Source organism: Phaenicophaeus curvirostris, chromosome 2 (genome assembly GCF_032191515.1).
Source record: "Phaenicophaeus curvirostris isolate KB17595 chromosome 2, BPBGC_Pcur_1.0, whole genome shotgun sequence".
Lineage (NCBI taxonomy): Eukaryota > Metazoa > Chordata > Aves > Cuculiformes > Cuculidae > Phaenicophaeus > Phaenicophaeus curvirostris.
In genome coordinates this window covers 107,138,194-107,158,427 of record NC_091393.1, presented here as the reverse complement: position 1 = coordinate 107,158,427, position 20,234 = coordinate 107,138,194, and the positions used below count along the sequence as shown (strand labels likewise).

Sequence of the window (20,234 nt, the reverse complement as noted above, 5' to 3'; positions counted from 1 at the left end):
ATTTCTGTTTACCCCTGCTCAGTAGCATCCTGGAACAGATATGGGGCCAGTGGGAAGGGCAAGGAAGAGCGAACCACTGCTTTGACACAGCCTCCCATCCTCAGCCAGGGCTTTCCCAACTCCAGGCACCACCTGGAATCTCAAGCTCAGTATTCAGCTTGGCTTCATTCAGCAGCAAGAAGTCCATGCTCCTCCTGAACTGCTGAATGAAGCACTTACAATGCTGTAACTGCTGCTCATTTGTGTCTCCATATACTTCCTGGGCCTGAATATAGGGTACTCTGGGAGCTACTTCTCTCAGAGTCTCAGTAAAAGCCATCTCTCAGCCTGGAGCAGTCTGGTGCCAACACCCAGCTGTCTGCTCAGGAACCAAATTAATTCCTGGAGTAATACCTTCCCTCTCTGCTGTCTGTTGGCAGCATGCAGCAACATCTCTGGTGGACCTGGAGCTCCAGCAAAGCTCATATGCACACATCAGGTCAGTATTTGCTCTCAGGTGATTTTAACTCTTCTTTCCTAAGGAAATACAAAGCTCTGAAGAAATCTACCCTAAAAAAGACTAGACTGAAACTAGATGTAATGAAGATTTTTTTCACAATGAGAGTGGTGAAACACTGGAACAGCTTGCTTAGAGAGGTGGTAGAAGCCCCATCCCTGGAAACATTCAAGGCCAGGTTGGACAGGGCTTTGAACAAACTGATCCGGTTGAAGATGTCCCAGTGTATTGCAGAGGTTTTGGATAATATGACCTTTAAATGCTGCTTCCAGCTCAAACCATGCTATGATTCTTTGAAATTCTAACTTCAGTCAAGGCTGGAAAGATTAGAATGTACAGTTGTAAACTATCTTACTGCCCTCGGTGAAGTTTGTGTTAACTTCTGTTTGTTCAGCCTGGAGAAGAGAAGGCTCCAGCGACACTTTATAGCAGCCTTCCAGTACTGAAAGGGGCTACAGGAAAGGTGGGGAGGGGCTCTTTATCAGGGAGTGCAGGGATAGGATGAGGGGGAATGGTTTTAGGGTCAAAGAGGGGAGATTTAGAAAAGATCTTAGGAAGAAATGCTTTCCTGTGAGGGTGGTGAGTAACTGGCACAGGTTGCCCAGAGAAGACCTGGCTGCCCCATCCCTGGAGGTGTTCAAGGCCAGGTTGGATGAGGCTTTGAGCAACCTGATGCAGTGGAAGGTGTCCTTGCCCATGGCAGTGGGGGTTGGAACTGGATGATCTTTAAGGTCCCTTCAACCCCAAAACGTTCCATGATTTTATGACTTTGTGACTGTTTCAACAGAGCTATAAGCCTACGCTGCTGAATCAGCCACAGTCACACTTTGTGAGCTGCTTTGGAGAGTGAAGGGATCTGGCAAGACCTCAGAAGAGTGGAGGGGGAGTGCTATGAGATGACTACTAAAGACAGTTCTGCTCTGAGGCTGCAGCAGCTGTCCTTCAGCTGCAGCCACGTCTGCTCCTGGGAAAATAATTCCCAGTTTCTCCTGGCCAAAATTCAGCTGCTGCTGACTTGTAAACACCACCCAGAACAACCCAGTTTCACTGCTGGTTGATCAGCCATGGGTGTTGTATATCCTACAGCTATTGGCAAAGAGACACCAGCAACTCAGCTGCCCTTTACATGCTGGCTCCACAGATAGGAAACTTGTTTTTGATTCCACAGGACGAGAGGCAGTACAAAAGGCTGCAGCAGCTTAAATAACATGCTGCATTTGATGTATGACCTTCACAGGGATGCAACAGTGAGGCAGGAAGAAGATGACCCTTTGGGTTCATCATCACAACAGGAACACAGGCAGGGTGCATCCTTGGCTTGCTAATACTCTTTATGGTTGTGGCCTGGGTCTTAGAACAGGTATCAAGTAGCCGAAGAATCATCAGTGTCAGTATGATCTCATAAAAGATGCAAATGATGCAGATTTCTCTGGAAAGTTGGCACATTGTTTGGAATCCACACACAAATGCTTTGTGACCACAGCTGTGCCTCATTTGGTCTCTTTCTGGAACTCAGATCAAGGTTCAAAAGTTGGTGTACAAGAAAAATTCATGCAGAACTTGCTGAAGTTCCATTTGGGAAAATACTTATATTAGCTTCAAGCAATATTTCCTGGGCAAACATCTGCCAGATCAGCTCCCAACCAATGGCCACGCTCCCAGTGACAGGTCTATGGAACATGGGTTGCAGCTGGGCATCGCACATGAAAATCTATCAGATTTTATCCTCCCAGTGTGATTATGTCAATTCAGGACTCTGAAGTGCCAGAGGAGTGACTGTATGAGGCTGGAGACACACCACAGAAGCTACTACTAGTATTTGCTGGTTATAAAGCAGCATGACTGCTCTTAAGCCAGGTTGCAAACCTGACTGCAATACTTGAGGAGTTTGAATTGTTGGTCAGAGAGCAGAACCATTTTCTGGATGATGCACACTTATCTGCATTCAGCCCTCCTTTCAAACTTTTGAAGCTCACCTGCATGACCAGCCCAAAGAGATGTTCTAACCAGTGGCAGAGTCTTTGTGGTTACCTCTCTCTGTTGTATCACAGAATCACAGAATCACAGAATCACAGAATAACCAGGTTGGAAGAGACCCACCGGATCATCGAGTCCAACCGTTCCTATCAAACACTAAACCATATGCCTTCGTGATCCTGCTCTACCACTGCCCTCACTGGGAGAAGGAGGAGGCTGAGGAGACACCTTATTGCTCTCTACAACTACCTGAAAGGAAGTTATAGTAAGATGGGTGCCAGCCTCTTTTCCCAAGTAACAAGCAATAGGATGAGAGGAAAAAACCTCAAGTTGCATCATGGGAAGTTTAGACTGGATATTAGGAAAAATTTTTTTACTGAAAGAGGGGTGAAGCATTGGAAGAGGCTGCCCAGGGAAGTGGTGGAGTCTCCGTCCCTGGAGGTGTTCAAAAACCCATGTAGATGTGGCACTTTGGGACATGGTTTTGTAGGCATGGTGGTATTAGGCTGATGGTTGGGCTGGATGATCTTAGAGTTTTTTCCAGCCTTAATGATTCCATAATTCTGTAAGGTCTGTCCTTACCAGCAAGGAGGGCTAGCAAGTGATTTTTGGAGAACACTCCAGCTGGTACTTCAGACACTTGGAAAATCTGTGTTTGAAGAAGCCAAGGCATGACATTCTCTAGCAGCAAAGGAGCAGTGGGAGTAGAAAGGCCCTCGCACACACACCAAAGGCACACATTCCATCAAAGTGTGAATGTCTCAGTGTTTTTTAAATTTGCCTTTTCAGTGAACATTTTCCTTGAAACTTCAGATGTTCACAGGGATGAAAGATAATGATTTCCTCGGGATTTTTGCAAGATGTTTGAGTACCTTCTCATACCACCTTTTTAACCAGGCCTAAAAATGAGCCAGTTTGGTTTTCAGTGCCTCCCAGGGAATCATCCCACTGAAATTCCTCAGGTGCCTCCAGACAGACATGAAGTCATGATAACAATGGGAGAGGAGGCATCCAGAGAAGATAGACAGAAAATAAACCCGTGGAGACTGTACAGTCTGCATCCAAGCCTTTTGGCATAAGGAGCAATGAGAATATCATCATATATTTGCTTTCTGTGTAAATATAAAGCCAATTTTTGTTATGTTTTATGCTTTTCAAAAAGTAGTGCTAGGATAGGGTCATGGCTGCAGGGAATTCCTTATGGAATTGCCTGATGAAAATCAGCCTGATCTCATCAGCCATCCCAACTGACCCTAGCTGAAGCTGTTTTACATGAACTGCAAATGTCTTCTTTCTTGGCTTACCTGCAGGTGTGTTGTAGTTGGAAATGACAATAGCTTGAAATGATAGGACTAGCATGCCCCAGGGAGCTTTGTCTGACCAGCTCTGAGGATAGACTTGCAGTTGTACATACCAATTTGGATTCAGTAACTCTGCTTCATCAACTATCTTGAGCAGACTGTGCTGATTTCTGACTTTTGTATGCTCAGCACAGTCTGCTGTAAGTTTCCTCTTGCTGATGAGTAGAAAAATTCCCTATGAGACTATGCTCTGCATTTTCCTAGTGTAAAGGAGATTTTTTGGACTAAAAAAAAAGCCAGAGTTTGTATACTATTATGATTTGCCAACTCTATCCTGGGCTGCATCCAAAAAAGTGTGAACAGCAGGGAAAGGGAGGTGATTCTGCCCGTCTGCTCTGCTCTGGTGAGACCTCACCTGGAGTCCTGTGTTCAGTTCTGGAGTTCTCAGAATGGGAAAGACATGGATCTGCTGGAGCGAGTCCAGAGGAGGCCACGAAGAAGATCAAAGGACTGGAGCACCTCTCATAGGAGGACAGGCTGAGAGAGTTGAACTCAGCCTGGAGAAGAGAAGGCTCCAGGGACACCTTATAGCAGCCTTCCAGCTGAAAAGGGCCATAGGAAAGCTGGGGAGGGGCTCTTTATCAGGGAATACAGGGATAGGATGAGAGGGAAGGGGTTTAAGCTGAAAGAGGTGAGATTTATATTAGATATTGTGAAGAAATGTTTCCCTGTGAGGGTGGTGAGGCCCTGGCCCAGGTTGCCCAGAGAAGTGGTAGTACCCCATCCCTGGAGGTGTTCAAGGCCAGATTAGATGAGGCTTCAAGCAACCTGATCCAGTGGAAGGTGTCCTTGCCCACGGCAGGAGAGTTGGTACTGGATGATTCTTCAGGTCCCTTCCAACCCAAACAATTCCATGATTCTATGTGCCTAAGTGCCACATGTATATGTCTTTTAAATACCTCCAGGAATGGTGACTCAGTCACTTCCCCAGGCAACTCTCCATAAACCTGTCTCGTGTTGTCCTGCATCCATGTGAGCTGTCCCGTCTGCAGAGTCTGTCAGCAAGAGGCTGCACAGATCTGCAACCTGTTGTACAGAGAACACCTTCCCTTTGTTTGTTTTGAAATTTAGCACTTCTTATTTTCATTTGATGTCGGCTATGGTAGTTAGAAATCAGCCTATTTATGTGCCAAAACTCACCTTCTCCTGCCCCTCTCTCTCCCGAGGACCTTAATCAGCATAAATCCCCTTTTCTTTCATGTGCCTATATAAAGACATATTTTATTGCTTTCACACACAAGAAAGGCAGACACAATCTACATACTAGAAACGTGGTCCTTTTCCTAGTAACCCCCTTGTTTCAACTTCAATGGATTTTTCAAACAGGCTCTAGATGATCCAAGTGAGATCCTGGCTTTCCCCAAATCTCTTGTGCTCTGCAAGGTGTCACCCACTCAATAATCGTTGCATCAAGACACTCACTATTTGAAAGGGCCATGCTATCACTGCAGTCACTCACTTTACTGCTTCTCTTGTTCATGGGACAGACATGCCATTTGGGTCATGATGTGAAAGGTGCTGTGAATGCAGGTGGAGTTGTCCCACTGTCATGGAGGTATGAGAACATTGGGAGCCAAGCTGAAAGGTGGAAAAAAAGCAACCGTGGCCAGAGGGCTTGATAGGGAAGGATAAGGTGATGGACTCCATATTATCTGCATTATCTATAAGTGGTAGGATGAGAAGAAATGGCCTCAAGTTGTGCCAGGGGAAGTTCAGATTGGATCTTAGGAAAAATTTCTTTACTGAAGCATTTGAAGAGGCTGCCCAGGGAAGTGGTGGAGTTTCCATCCCTGGAAGTGTTCAAAAAATGTGTAAATGTGGTGCTTAGGAATATGGTTTAATGACATGTTGGTGTTGTGTTGATGGTTGGACTTGATGGTCTTAGAAGTCTTTTCCGACCTAACAATTCTATGACTCTCCAATCTCTTTTCCTGCACATGAAATATAACATTTTTGTCAAAACAGATCTGTGAGTAATTCTGATGAGGTTGCTTATAAAAGGAATAGGATATAACAGCAACTAAATGTGTCCATTTGGAAGAAATCACTAGCATGTTAATAAATACTCAGCTTTCAACATTTAGTTGTTTAAATCTGCTGGAAGTAGTTTCCAGATCACTTGCAGTGCACTTTTGGAGTGGTTCCAGGTCAGCAGAGACTTTAGCCTTGCTTTACACTTACTCTGGGGCAGAAGGAGCAACATACAGTGGTGATGGTTTTGACTCCATTTTCAGCTCTCCCTTTTTAGAAACAATGGCTCAACTCCCCAGCCGGTTGTAAATACAAGTCTCTGCAGTGGAGCTATTCTGATTTACACCAGCTGAAGACCTGGCTCTAGTTCAGAAGAAATGGGCTGCCAGTTTAATTACTTCATCTCAGGTATGGCATTAATAATATGGGAATAAATTTAATGCTGCTAAGTAACAGCAATAGAGAGGATTTTGTCACATGCATGACAATTAATGTGTGGTGCATGGTATTTCTGCTTCTCCTGAGTTCCCTTTTAAATGATGCTCCTTGTGATTTGAATTTCAAAGAGTGCTTCTCCTAGTATTTCTTGTTATTGATGGTGACTGTTCACAGGAGCAGCTCAGTGCTGCTTTGTTGGCTCATCACTTTTGATTCCATGCCCAGATGCTAAGGACAGAAGCATGCAATTAATTTGGAAGTGCAACTCTTCATTGATTTTAGTTGGGAGATCTTCCTTGAACACCAAAGGCTTGATCTGTTCCTAACTACCTTTAATATTGTCTTTACATATAAAATGTTTTGGCTTTCCACTATAGATTGCTTTTGTGAGAAGGGTTCTCAAAACTCTGCTTGCCTATAAGAATATACAAAGAGATCTGCAGAGAACCAGAAGCTATAGGTGATCCCCTCAGTGCCATGGGGGAAAAAAACTGATCTGATTCTGGGAAATTAAATGAGCAAGGTGAAAAGGACAAGCAGTTTGGGATCCAGACACCTTCTCATGGACAGGAAGGACAGGGGACAAAAAGTACCCTTTTTTTTTTCAAGGTGATGCCTTTTGCCCTAAAATCATAATCATGGAATGGTTTGGGTTGGATGGACCCTGAAAGATGACTTAGTTCTGACTCCCCTGCCATGGGCAGGGACACCTTCACTGCATCAGGTTGCTCAAAGCCTCAGCCAACCTGGCCTTCGACACTTCCAGGGATGGAGCAGACACAACTTCTCCGGGCAGCCTAGGCCAGTGCCTCACCACTCTCACAGGAAAATATTTCTTCCTAACATCTAGTCTAAATCTCCCCTCTTTCATCTTAAAACTGTTCCCCCACATCCTATCCCTGCACTCCCTGATAAAGAGCCCCCACCCAGCTTTCCTGTAGCCCATTTTAAGTACTAGAAGGCTGCTCTAAGGTCTCTTTCTCTTCTGTAGGCTGAACAAGCCCAACTGTCTCAGCCTGTTCTTGTATGGGAGGTGCTCCAGCCCTTTGAGGATCCAGGCTTCCTGAGCATCCTCCCCATATACATCCTGATCCACTCCCAAGTGTCTTGAGCCTGAAAGCACCACCTAGCTTAGGACAAGCATAGCACGCTCGCTTCAAAAGCAGCTCCACAGCCAGAGCAGGCTGCCACATGAGCCATGCAGTGAGCTGTGAGACTATGAACACGCTATGTGGGTGAGTCCTTCCCATGCTTTCTGCATTGCACTGGGCAAGCAGGGAATCACCAGAGCACCTCTAGGGTACTTGTTAGGATATTTTCCTTGTGAAAAAAACTGTCTTCTCCCTTTAACAGCTACTCCAGGGGAGAAAGAATCTTCATCATACATAAAGTCAGGTAAGCACATAGAAATTAATAAGAAAGATAAATTTACGCTCCCCACTGTGTGTTAAGCTGGTATCAGTTAATTCAATGAGCATTCCTGGCAACTAGGTATTTATCAGCCAGACAGATTAATTCCTTTAGCGAATCTAGTGGCATGTTTGTGGGAGCATTCATTAAGGAGTATTCAAGCCATCCCTCCTCAACTATACTACTTAGTAACCATAATGTCCTATCATTTTGGCCTGTCTCTGCAAGTTTGCCCTTCTACAACTTTTCATATCACTGATATTCTACTTGCTAGCTGTGAAACACGATCATTTCTCATGAAGCTATCTGTAACTTTAATCAGCTTCTCTTTCGGTTCTTATGTTCAGCATCTCCTCTTATCATGTCGAGCAGCTTCCTTTGATCTCGGCCAAACCTGAAGCTAGGTCATCATCTGTCTACACATCTTAACAGGTTGCATCCTTGGCAAGCTCTTGGCAGGCAGTCTGAAGAGCAGTGGAACTGTGTCCTTGCATGGGAGCTGCACCAGGAGACCGGAATTGGGAATCTGAACTCCTCTTTACTTTCAAGGACTGTTTGTGCAGAGAGGAAAAGGCTTTTCCATGTGTTTCTCACCAACCCCGAAGTACTTTCCTAGTGTTACTGTACAGGCACTGATTAATTTAAATCCACAGGATGATGGAGAATTTGGAAACCATCCTGTCCTTCATGCACATCCACTGTTGAGAATACTAAGCTGTGAGGTTTGATCCACCCTATGTAGACTGTCAGGGAGCAAGAAAAGGACATGGTACTCTCCTTAGATCATGGTTGCCAAGGTGGAAATCAGACCCATAGAGCTCAGCTCAGGTCCCTAACTGTTGGAGCATCCTCCTGCTTCCAGCCACTGTTCCAGAGGGGTAAACTTTCCCAGATCACAGAATCACAGAATCACAGAATAACCAGGTTGGAAGAGACCCACCGGATCACCGAGTCCAACCGTTCCTACCAAACAGATGTTCCACACCAAGGCCATTGACCCTGCCTGGATGACTCAGAGGCTTGGGCATCTCTTTTTAAGGTGATGGATGATCCAACCCAAAGTAACAATCTGAAATTAATTTAATTTAACTTAATGTCTGCTCAGTTAGGTATCACCATGCCCATATGAATCTAGGTCCAAGACCTCTGGTGTCTATCCCCCTCATGGACCCTTTTTGTGTTCTACTTGAACACCAGATCTTTGGGGAAAGGACTGTTTCTTACCATGTTCATATACACATTGTTACATACCAGGAGCCCAAGCAACACCCTAAGACAAAAAACAAGTCAGTTTTCATGGCACTCATCTCCAAAGAAGTGTCTGAAGTAAATAAAGCATTTATGCTGCAGTTTCACAGTGGATGAAAAGGCATTTAATGTGAGATGCTGAACAACTCAGAAGATCCCTAATCATATTCAAAAGGAGCCTTTATCTGAGAGAGTTGGGGTTGTTCAGCCTGGAGAAGAGAAGGCTCTGGGGACATCTTATAGTGATCTTCTAGTACCTGAAGGGCGCTGCAAGAAAGCTGGGGAGGGACTGTTTGCAAGGGCATGAAGTGATAGGAGGAAAGGCTTTAAATTGGAGGGGGAAAGATTTAGATTAGACATTAGGAAGCAGTTCTTCATAACGAGGGTGTTGAGGTACTGACACGGGTTGCCCAGGGAAGCTGTAGATGCCCCATCCCTTGAAGTGTTCAAGGCCAGGTTGGATGGGGCCTTGAGCAGCCTGGTCTGGTGGAAGGTGTCTCTGGCCATGACAGGCAGGGATGGAACTAGATGATCTTTAAGGTCCCTTCCAACACAAGCTGTTCTATAATTCTGTCTCAGATATCTGTCTGACTGTGTTCAAGGTCTGTAGCACCTAAATATTGTCACCAATAATTGGTTCCTTCCCTTATAAAAAAAAAAAGGTGGCCTTGGCACGTTTTCTGTCTGACAGATGGCCACCTCTCAATTAGCACTAACCTGTGCCTTTCCTGGCTGCCTTGGGAGGCCAGCAATGCAAGAAGGCACAGAGATGGTACAGACCCCTCTCCCCTGGAGCCATCCATTCTGGTCAAGGAGCTGCCTTATGAATAAGGAAATGTTGGTGCCAGTACTTGCTGTAAGGCTTCTTGGAAGAATCCCCAAAAGTTCAAACATGAGTTCTGCATGCAGTGAGACAAGGCACAGATGGCAAAATAAAAGCAATTTTATTTTTTTTTAACCAACCTTCTAAGTGTCTCAGCTCCCAGACATATGAGAAACTGGGCCACTTCAGCTGAATTCATGTAATTCATCTGTAGCAAAGGAAATACAGATAACCCTCTCCAGAGACTCGGCTGAGGACTTCTGTATGTGTAAAAAGACAATCCTGTCTCATTTTTGTTAACAAGCCCTTCCAAGTTAACTTAGTCCCAGCTGTAAAGTCCTACACCCTGTTTACTTCATCCTCCTAGCAGATGATATCTAGCAGCTATGATTTCTTGGCACAGGTTAGGAAAGGAAAAGCAGTGATTGCATTTAGATTCTTCCCTTGTTGCAAGTAAGCATGCATATCCACTTTATAACAGTAAAGAAGAGTTCAAAGCAATGAAACATTTGGTTTTGAGCTAAGCTATACAGTTCAGTCAGCCAAAAAATTATATATTTTACTTTTCCACATGCCACAAATACAGAATAAGAAAAAATATGCTCAGTTTGGGTTAACCCAAGCTTTCCTTTTTATTCTGTTTTCAGAACTACCAGCAAACACACAAACACGCAAACTTCGGCACCCACACAGCTCAGCCATCTCAGCTAACCCTTTCTTCTTTCTCAGAAAGTTAAAAGCACTCCTGGCTATGCCTTTGAGGTCTGAGCCAATTAAATGGAAAGATTCTTCTTGCCTTTGGCAGGAAAAAGATTGCAGATTTTGGGCTACTTCCTGACTGCTCTGTACCATCACTCTGAATTATAATCAAGCGAAATGTGGTTCAGACCACATCAGTACCTCTGGTGCCAGGATTTTCAACAGACAGAACTCTTGTGTGCCGACCTGCAAGCCAAAAGCCCTGCACACTTTGGAGCACAGTGTCCTAGAGCCCAGCTGTGTCCTCCAAACGATGAACAATTCTTGCACAGACCTGCTTGGCGTTTGTTTTCCTGGCTCATTATAACTGTAAATACGAGCCCTCAGCCCCTTTCTCCTGAAATATTATTCTTTCCAGACTTTCCACCGCCCGCTGCCTGCTCTGCACCACAACAAGCTCACTCCATAACCACACTCCCAAGATTTTAAGGCTGAGCACATTGACTGGGCATCCTCACTAAATCCAATAAGCATTGCCATAATGGGGTTCTGTTCCCATTGAGCTTGAGGTGACCTTGGGGCATAGTCAGCAGTTGCTTTAGAGGCATTAAGTGACATTTTGTTTCCTGTGTACTGAGGGACGCCAGATCACAGACCAATAAGGAGCCACCTACAGAGCTAGCAGGAGCTCTTAGCATGAAGTTTGCCAGGGAAGACCTAAGTCAGCTTTTTCTACTGGAAGAAGGAAGTTTCTCTTTGGTCATCTAGAAGGTCTGGCCTTCAGGCTTGTGCTGGGAACAGAGAAGGAGCAGCACTGTGTCTGTCCTTCTTCCTTCTCTGGTGGTAGGTGGTGCTGCAGCTCTTCTTAGAGTCCAGGGATGCACTTCTTTGTCTTTCCACTTTCCTGCTCAGGGTATCCTGGGCCTGATAGAGCATCCACCACAGCAGAGACTCTCAGAACTTGTTTGGACAGCAGAGAGCCACAGCCTAACTTTTCTCGCACCAGCTCCCAGGAGCCTTTTAGCACATCAACAGAGGTACCAGCTAATGATGCTCCCAAAATCCTCATGGCTACTGCAAGGCTTGGCCTCCCTTCCTGCAGCACTTTTCATATGGTTTCCAGACAAGGACTCTCTCCTGCTCCCATGCTGTGATGCCTCACAGGCGGTTTTAGCCAGGAGGCTTTCAGAGCAGCTTCATCTCCAAGGGCTCTCGCAGAGCAACTGCTGATGGTGGTGTAGAGCATCTAGAGGAGCAAAGAGCAGGCAGGTGATCAGGACTGTGTGACTTTCCAGCCTGTCTCTGCTGTCACTTAGAGTGCTTCCACTGAAGTTGGGAGTCAAATGCTTGGTCACAGCAACAAGCAGTGATGTTATTTCCTTGGGGCTCAACTGATACATGCCTGCAAAATCTCATCCCTTCCTTACCTTCTGCAAAACCCAGTGTTGCAGGAAAAGCTGTTTGTGTTTATCTGGTAATTGTTTCCAGGTGGCCTTTCCTCTTTACATCCTGCCTCGATGGCTCCCAAACCCCTAGCTCCTCACAGACAGCAGGAGATCACAGAACCCATGGAGGCTCCCAGGCCAGCCTGGGCTGCCTTGTGTCCCTCCCATCTTTCCCTCTAGTCTAGGTGGCCTTGCCTTTCACTCTTCCTCTTTGCAAAGATTGTTCTTGTTCTTATTATTAATCAGGTCTTTGAATGCTGGCTTGTCAGGATTCTGAACCCTGCTCAGAGGCCCTGGGGAGCAATTATTCAGATCCCTGTTCTCAAAGCAAGGCAAGGTCCCTGACTGTTACGTAGTTTGTCCTAGCAGGTTGCTGGCATAACCTTAGTATAGCAAGCATCTGCAGTAAGTCTCCAACAGGCATCAGACACAAAGGATGTGGACTTTTCTTCTTTTCCTGCCTTGCCCCTTTCAAACTTCTCTTCATGGTGCTCTCTGTCATCACAGTGCTTTGCTCTTCTGTCTACATAGAAGCTTTCCTGCCGGGTTGCATCGGCATCAGCCCTGCAGGGATGACAAGTGAAACAGAAAGACAGAGTTAGTTACCATTGCTAGACACATAGCACGCATCTCCCAATTTCTTTCCATCAAGAAGCTGTGAAGTGTGTTGGCACAATACATTAAGGACGCATTGTGCATGTTCACCTGGTGTTGAAGGAGATTCTCTGCGATGCTCCTAGACCTAAGAGAAACCTCCAAACGACAAACTACTTTGCTGCAATCCACCTCACAAAACCCCCCTTTCTGTTGGTCTTTGAAAACCCTTCTCCAAAGGTGGCAAGGACAATACAAGACGCATTGTCAGTCTGCAGGGTACAAAGTGCACAGTTAAAACTGCAAATACAAAAATCAGACCAGGCAGAGTAAGAAACAGACCAATTTACGGAAAAAATAGCAGTAGTTAGAGCACTGGTAAGCTCTTTCTGGATGTTTTTTGGTAAAAGAAGAGGTTGACAAGAAAATAGAGGACGAGTTGGCCCTGGTCTGTAGCAACAGTTACAGCCACTGCAGTTGGACTGTGATTGCTCCACATAGATTTTCTTGGTTCTGCTGCAAAATTCAGGTAAACCAAATAAGGACTGATTTCCCCATGGACACAAAGGTCCTGGGCTAGGCTTCCTGGACTGAATAAATAACGGATTGTTTGATGCAAAGAGAATGGGAGAAGTGGAGGAACAGTGTTAGAGACAATGATTACTTGCCTGACATCATTGAACCTTATCTTGATAACAGCATGGGAAAACACTTCATTTTGGAAGTGTCACAAGGAAATAAACAGGATCGCATCATGTGGCTGCCTGGAAGCCAGAAAATTTGACTCGATGTCTCAGAAATCCCTTCCTCACTCCATTCTGTAGAAATAGCATTCTTTTCCTCCAAGGAAAAATCTAACAAATCCTTTTAGAAATCTTGCCACATTTCCTCCTATTCGACGAATACTTGTGGTCATTAAGAAACTGCATTTCGCCAGGAATTTACCAGCCATCCAAGACGGCTGATATCTCCAATCAAATGATAAGAATTTGTGCTGTAGCAGCTAGAAGGCATTTGGTTGCAAGCCAGCCCCCCTACAGTTTTGTTCCTGTACAAGCAGAACAGAAAGACAGCCTTTTTCCTGAAAGTCTTACTGGCTAAAGGTATAACAAATGTGGTTCGCAGGCTTCCATTCCCAAGACAGCAAAGGTGAAGAGCACTTTGAAGACTCAGGGTGATCATAATTTGGGGCTATTTTTTTTTGCTGATTACATATTTATTCTCTCCCAGAGCCTATTACATTAAGAATGTGCTTTGTATAAGACACAAAACCTCCCTGAAGTCCGGAGCAAGACAGGAATGAACAAGGGACCAGATATCTAGATGGAGAGAAAAATCTTTTGTGAGTATTTCTAGGATATACTGAAAACAAAGTAACAGTTCAGAAGAGAAGTAAGATGTTGTTAATGAGGGGAAAATGGGGCTGGAGGGATTCCTTGCTGAAAATCCGCAAGACAAGCTCAAGTTAGTTAATATGTGTTTTAAATCTTGGAACATCCTCCTTCAGCAAAGATTTAGCATGGGTTATTTTTGGGAGTATGAATAATAACAAGCAATAAGTGAGCAGGGAAAGAAAACAGCCTGCACCCAAGTAGAGAGGTAGAGACAACAAAAATGCACTGGGGCTATAAGGTCTTTCCCTGCAGTGGCAAAGGAAAACAGGGATCTAAACTGGCCTTGTTATCTTCCAACAGCATTTTGAGCCACAGATGTTGAAGCATGTAGAAAGAGGTGGTGACAGAGAAGCTTTTAAGCAAATGACTTGGCTAGCAGGCCTGCTGGGGATGGGAAGAGGAAGGAAGGAACCCTGCTTACCCCTATTATGTGCAGTTATTAGGAGGGAAGCAGGGAACACCCCCTCAGGGCTGCAGTGTGCATCCTGGCACGCTCGTCACTACGCTAAAAAATGCAACACATCATACATAAAATAAAGTTCTTCAGACCTGCTGGAGCTTCCCCATCGCGTCGGGGAGCGGGTGCGGCAGGGGGCGGGGGAGCGAGACCGGGAGCATCCCGGCTCCCGAGAGGAGACGGTGGGAAGAGGCGGGTGGGGGGATGTGGAGCCCCTCCGGTTTGGGAGGAAGACTGGGAGGAAGAGGAGGAGGGGGGAGCCGAGAGAGGAGGGGTTTGGGTACACACCGGGGGACGTGAGGCTGCTTCTGCTGCAGGAGGAAAGTTGGCCGCGCTGCCAGGCAGGGCTGGTTCTCGTGCTTCCCTCCGCCTGCCTCCCTCCCTCTCTCCCCCTCCTCCTTCTTCTCCTCCCCCCCAGGAGCAGAGCGCACGGTGCAGCCGGGCGGTGCAGGCGGCTCCTCGCCCTGCCGGGACCCGGATCCCCCGCGGCCGCCGGGATGCTGCCGGGCACCGCGCTGGGGCGCTGAGCCCCCGGGAGCACCGCGCCGCGGGTCACCTTGCAGGGAGGTGAGTGACCCCCCCCCACCGGCATCCCAACGCCGCCCGGGAGCCATGCACCAAATCCCTGCCCGCCCTTCGGAGCGACGCCGGCTCCTGGGGGAGCCCCGATGGGAGCGGGGACCGAGGGCTGGAGCGGAGGGGATGCTGCTCCCTCCGGGCTGGATGCTGCTCCCCCCTAGGCTGGATGCTGCTCCCTCCGGGCTGGATGCTGCTCCCTCCGGGCTGGATGCTGCTCCCCCCTAGGCTGGATGCTGCTCCCCCCTAGGCTGGATGCTGCTCCCTCCGGGCTGGATGCTGCTCCCCCCTAGGCTGGATGCTGCTCCCCCCTAGGCTGGATGCTGCTCCCTCCGGGCTGGATGCTGCTCCCCCCTAGGCTGGATGCTGCTCCCCCCGGGCTGGATGCTGCTCCCCCCGGGCTGGATGCTGCTCCCCGCTAGGCTGGATGCTGCTCCGTCCGGGCTGCGGGGGGATGTTGCTCCCCCTGGGCTGGAGCGGAGGGGATGCTGCTCGCTCCAGACTGCGGGGAGATGCTGCTCGCTCCGGGCTGGAGCGGAGGGGATGCTGCTCCTCCCGGGATGGAGCGGAGTGGGTGCAGCTCCCCGCTGGCATCCTGGAGGATGCCGGCAGCCGTGCTTCCCCGTGGCCCCTGCTTGGAACCGAAAGGAACACGCTCGGCATGGGTCAGGGGAGGGATATGGCTTTTCCAGTGCCGTGGCAAGGCTTGGGTTGGGAGCACTGGAAGGAAAACTATATCTAAGGTCCCTCTTTTCCCTCCCCTGGGCCAGGAGGAATCCTCTCCAGCTCACTGTGGTCCCCCTCCCGGCACCTAGCCACCCTGCCGGTCCAGGGCAGATGGAAAGGGAGAGAGAGGCTGCGTGGGGATACTCAGCCAGAGCCAGAGTCATACAGGCTCCTTGCAGCCACAGCAACCCTCTCCCCTCACCACCCTGCTCAAGATGCACTGAACTGAATTCCTTTCCCTTCCCATCCTATAGTTTGCAGGCTAAGTTGGAGAGAGGGATGGTTAAAGTGAGAAGACGCTGGTGGTCCTTGCTATTCAGTGATAGAAAAAGGTGACCTTGGGTAAGGAGTCCCCCATGCCTGCCCCATCCTGGGTCGGGTATCACTAAAGCATCCCACAAGGGATCAAGGAGAACCCTTCAGTAGGAAGAGGCTGGCAAATGTACTGAGACCTTTCTGGAATTGGCACTGCAGGAGTGCAAGCCTTCCTGGAACAGGACTGGTTGTGCTCGCTGGTCCAGAGTTCGCTGTGGGAGGAGAGGTGGAAGGGTCTATGCCGGCTTAGAAGTGGTGGTGGGTTTTTATACCCCTATAAGAACACAGAGCTACCTTATGGCTGGAGTTGCTTTGGAGAGCAATCTGTTGAACTGTGTCTTCAAAATAACCAGAGGGGAGGCTGCGTCCTCTATGTGTAACAGAGACAGAAGCAAAAAAAAAAAATTCTAAACTTTCCAGGGAGATTAAATATTCAAATCATAAATCATTAGACACTAATCCCTCATAAAGGGGGCATTAGCAGCAATTAAAAGATGCTTTGATATTCTTAAACCTGAGAAGATGAGTTAACTGCTACTTTCAGGAGGATTACTGTATTATCTTGCTCTACAGTCAGAGCAGAGAACACACTTTTCTACATTCATGTATTTAAATAACTTCCTCTTAATTATAGTTAATGAGCTATCATCTTCAAAGTAGCTGCATTTAGATGTTCTCCGTATTACTCTCACATTACCTTGCTCCAAAGAATAAGCCACTTCTGGTTTTACTGGCCAAGGTGACATTTTATTGGCAGTTTGGTAGTACAGGTCATGCCAGAGTGTACGTAGGATGAGTGCATTTGTTAGGAATTAAATGAAGTTTCCTTTTATTACGTGGGCAAGCAGACATCTCGCACCACTGGTACCATACGCTCTGGAATAAATCTCACATGCACAGGAAGGCTCTTCGTTAATACAAATGCAGATGTAATGCAGTACCAGTGTATAGACGCACTACCACTACACATTTAACTCAATGAAGGCTGCTTTCTGGATTTATAATGCTTTCACTTCTGAGGAGAAAAGGTGCAGCACTGTTGGATAAGGCTTTTTGTCTTTCTTTCTACTGCAAATTTATATCTGCAGAGAGCTATAAATGCTTTTGTCCAGGAGCGTTTTTTAACCCTGCCTATGTGGTTATTAAGATTGCAGATTACATATTAGGACTTCCAAATGTTGCCTTCTTCATTTTGAAGACTCAGCTTTTTCCAGGTTATTGTTTGTACAGTGTCATTGTGAAAAAAAAAATGGAGAAGAATTGTGGAGGTTTAAATAGGAGGAAAATACTCTGTGTGGTCAGTGGCTTTGCTTTGACAAATGTGAGTGATTGGTGTCTGTGTGTTTGCCTGTGAGTGTGCATCTGCTCATATCCGAATACATGTCCTCTCACTATCAAATCAGATGCTTCTGAACAATCTTTCCCTAGTAAAAGTTGGAAATTAGTTTGAGCCATGAGATCACAGCGAAATGCTCCTCTTCAGATGTAAATGTCTGTGACCCTGAGGATTCTGGTGGAGCTGATCCAGCTCATAGCATCTAAGAATCAGAAGATTCTGCGCTTTGATTTTGGTGCCATAATGTTGTGACAAACACTGGTTGTTTTCATTGCACCTGCAAAGGCTGCATTTTAGAACAGAGGTGCAGTACATCAGAGGTGTGAGTCCATGCATGATTTTAACACTCCTGGTTTCATACACAGCATCCCTGTAGATGTATATCTCTGTGTATGTACCTGTATAAAACCTGAAAGTGTAAAGTTTCCTCATTAACGACCCATCCAAATTCATGCTGTAAAGTATTTCTGTCCTTAAGCTTTGAGACTTTAGTTCACTGAGGCATGAGAAGATTTAACTGACCGTTCACGTCTGTTTGAGCAGTGGTTTAATGGGGTTTATGTGATGCTTTGATTGAGTGCTCAGACCCATTAAGAATCACAGATTCATAGAATGGTTTGGGTTGGAAAAGCTCTTCAACATCATCTGGTTCTAACCTCCCTGTCATGGGCAGGGATACCTTCCAAAGGATCACGTTGCTCAAAGCCTCATGCAAACTGTCCGTGAACACCTCCAGGGATGGGACAGCTGCAACTTCTCTGGACAACCTATTCCAGGGCCTCACTAGCCTCACAGTAAAATATTTATTCCTAAGATCTCATCTAAATCTCCCTTATTTCAACTTAAAACTGCTCCCCCTGCTCCTATTCCTGCTCTCCCTGATCAAGAGCCCTTCCCCAGCTTTCCTGCAGCCCCTTTCAGTACTGGAAGCTGCTCTAAGGTCTCCCCAAAGCCTTCTCTTCTCCAGGCTGAACAAGCCCAACTCTCTTAGCCTGTCCTTGTATGGGAGGTGCTTCAGCCCTCTGATCATCTTTGTGACCTCCGCTGGACTCACAGAACTACGATCTTTGAAATGGAGTTTGCAAATGAATAATTTAGTTGGAAGACAATCATGTCATAATTAAAGAGTTCAGCTCCTTGAGGGGGGACCTGCCCATTTTAGGTCCCAGGAGATGACTAGTTTGGTGTCAGGTTCTGCAGGACAGCTGTGCTCAGTTTGCTTCTTGACATCTCCTGCAGCAGCGCATGGTGTCCCCATGCCTGCCTCTCATCTCTCCACCACAAAATGATTTCCCTTCTCCCCACTGCATGTGGCTTACAAGATCATGGAGGCAATGTTGGGTTGATATGCTGCCAACCTGTGCCTCGCATAGAGGAATCTCCTAGGTGCCCCTAGGAAAAGGGAAGAGGTTATAGGATTTTTCTTTTCAAGCTTTAGCAATGTCCTGAGTCTGATAGGCCCCATTATTCATTTCCACTCTGATTTCCACAGGGAGGAGTGATTATGGGGCTAAGAAAGGTCTGTAAAGGTCAATCTACACCCACTGATGCTATTTTTCCATGATTCCCTGCCTGCCCTATCTGCCTCCAGCTACAAGTTTCACTGTGTATAAATCACTTATTCTGTAAAGCTTTTGTCCCAAAGCGTATTCCTGGCTCTGCAATTCTTCTAGAGCCTGATGAAGCAAGGCTGATTTTATTGCCCCAGCAGTGGCTGCTTAATCTAATTATTCTCACCCTGATGAACTGGCACTCGCAATTTTACAGTATCACAGAATGGTTTTTCTAGCAAAGTGACTTACAACCCTGGGGTGCTTTGCTTGGGGCTGGAGGTATGGAAACCTTCATTTTACACCAAGTCTGTACCACTAGGCTGTCTTCCTGTTCTGTCCTCTCTTTATTTATCATTCCTGCTTCAGGAAGATCTCAAATCCCAGCCTAGACCATAGTGTTGGCATGTTACATGCAGAACAAGCATGAGGCAGGTGTCTTTTCCAGCTTTGTTTCCTGCATGCAATGTGGAAATGCAAGTGGAGCCAGATGAGCAGGATGTACATGAGAACTGGGTTCTATGAGGGCTTGGATGCCCATCAGGAATAAGACTTGCGTGAGTTAGTAAGGCCTGTCCTCAAGCCCGGGTGTTTCTATCTGTGGGCCAGCCTGGTTACAAACACAGTTTACCAGGGATTTTAGGTCAAAGGGAGGCAGACCAAGAGGACCAGGTGATGCTGTGATGCTGATATTCCCAGGTGAGCCTCTCAGATTTCATTTAGATGTTCCATTGTGTGTGACCAGGACTTTGCCTTGCTGCAGGTTTCTACAGGGCAGATCATCAGGTAGCTTCTTCTAAGCTGGAGAATTTTAATTCTGTTGCAACACTAGGCATCACTAAAATAAGGCAGAGGGTTTTGGTGGTAACTCAGTCCTTCCCAGACCTTTAGATCTAGATTGACTTTCAGAAAATATCCAGACCGTGGCACAGGGACCAAAAAGACTGAGGCATCACATCTTTCACCTGAGAGGGCATCTTGTCTATCAGGGATACACTCAGCAAAACAAGCAGCTCAGCTGTGCATAAGCTTTCACTCTGCAAAACATGGGTCATGGCTAAATCCACAAGAGCAATAGTTCTGGCCCCAAACTTGGAGTTAAAAGTGTGGATCTGAGTCAAGTTTTCCCCAGAAGCTGGATCAGCTCTTGGTCAGAGGCTAGGAGTGCTCTCCAGTCCATGCAGGAGAGTTGCGGGACTCAGTTTGGAGGATGTTTTTCTCAGTGAGGGCACTCTGAACAATTAAGGATGCAATTATACACCCCAGAGAACAGCTGTATTCACTTGCTTCAAAAGTGAAAGGCAGCACAATTTTCTGCTCTTCAAGCTGGCAAACAGAGCCTTCAGCCTGACCACGCAGCTGAAGGCAGCGACTTGAGCTGTTTCATTATGTGTCTCTCTATTTATTATGTCATGAAG

General features: G+C 46.6%; 1 protein-coding gene across 3 annotated transcripts in view; it reads left to right on the top strand.

Annotated features, from left to right (window-relative positions):
• Window positions 1-14,841: 14,841 nt before the first annotated feature.
• Window positions 14,842-20,234, top strand: part of SYNDIG1 (synapse differentiation inducing 1) — a 103,191-nt gene continuing 97,798 nt past the window's right edge. For 2 of the 3 annotated variants that reach the window (XM_069850375.1, XM_069850373.1), the window contains exon 1: window positions 14,842-14,880. The gene's annotated coding sequence lies outside the window, so the exon portion shown is untranslated. Of the gene's footprint in view, window positions 14,881-15,890; window positions 15,958-20,234 lie in introns of those variants that run through there. The other variant, XM_069850374.1, reaches the window with a different exon arrangement.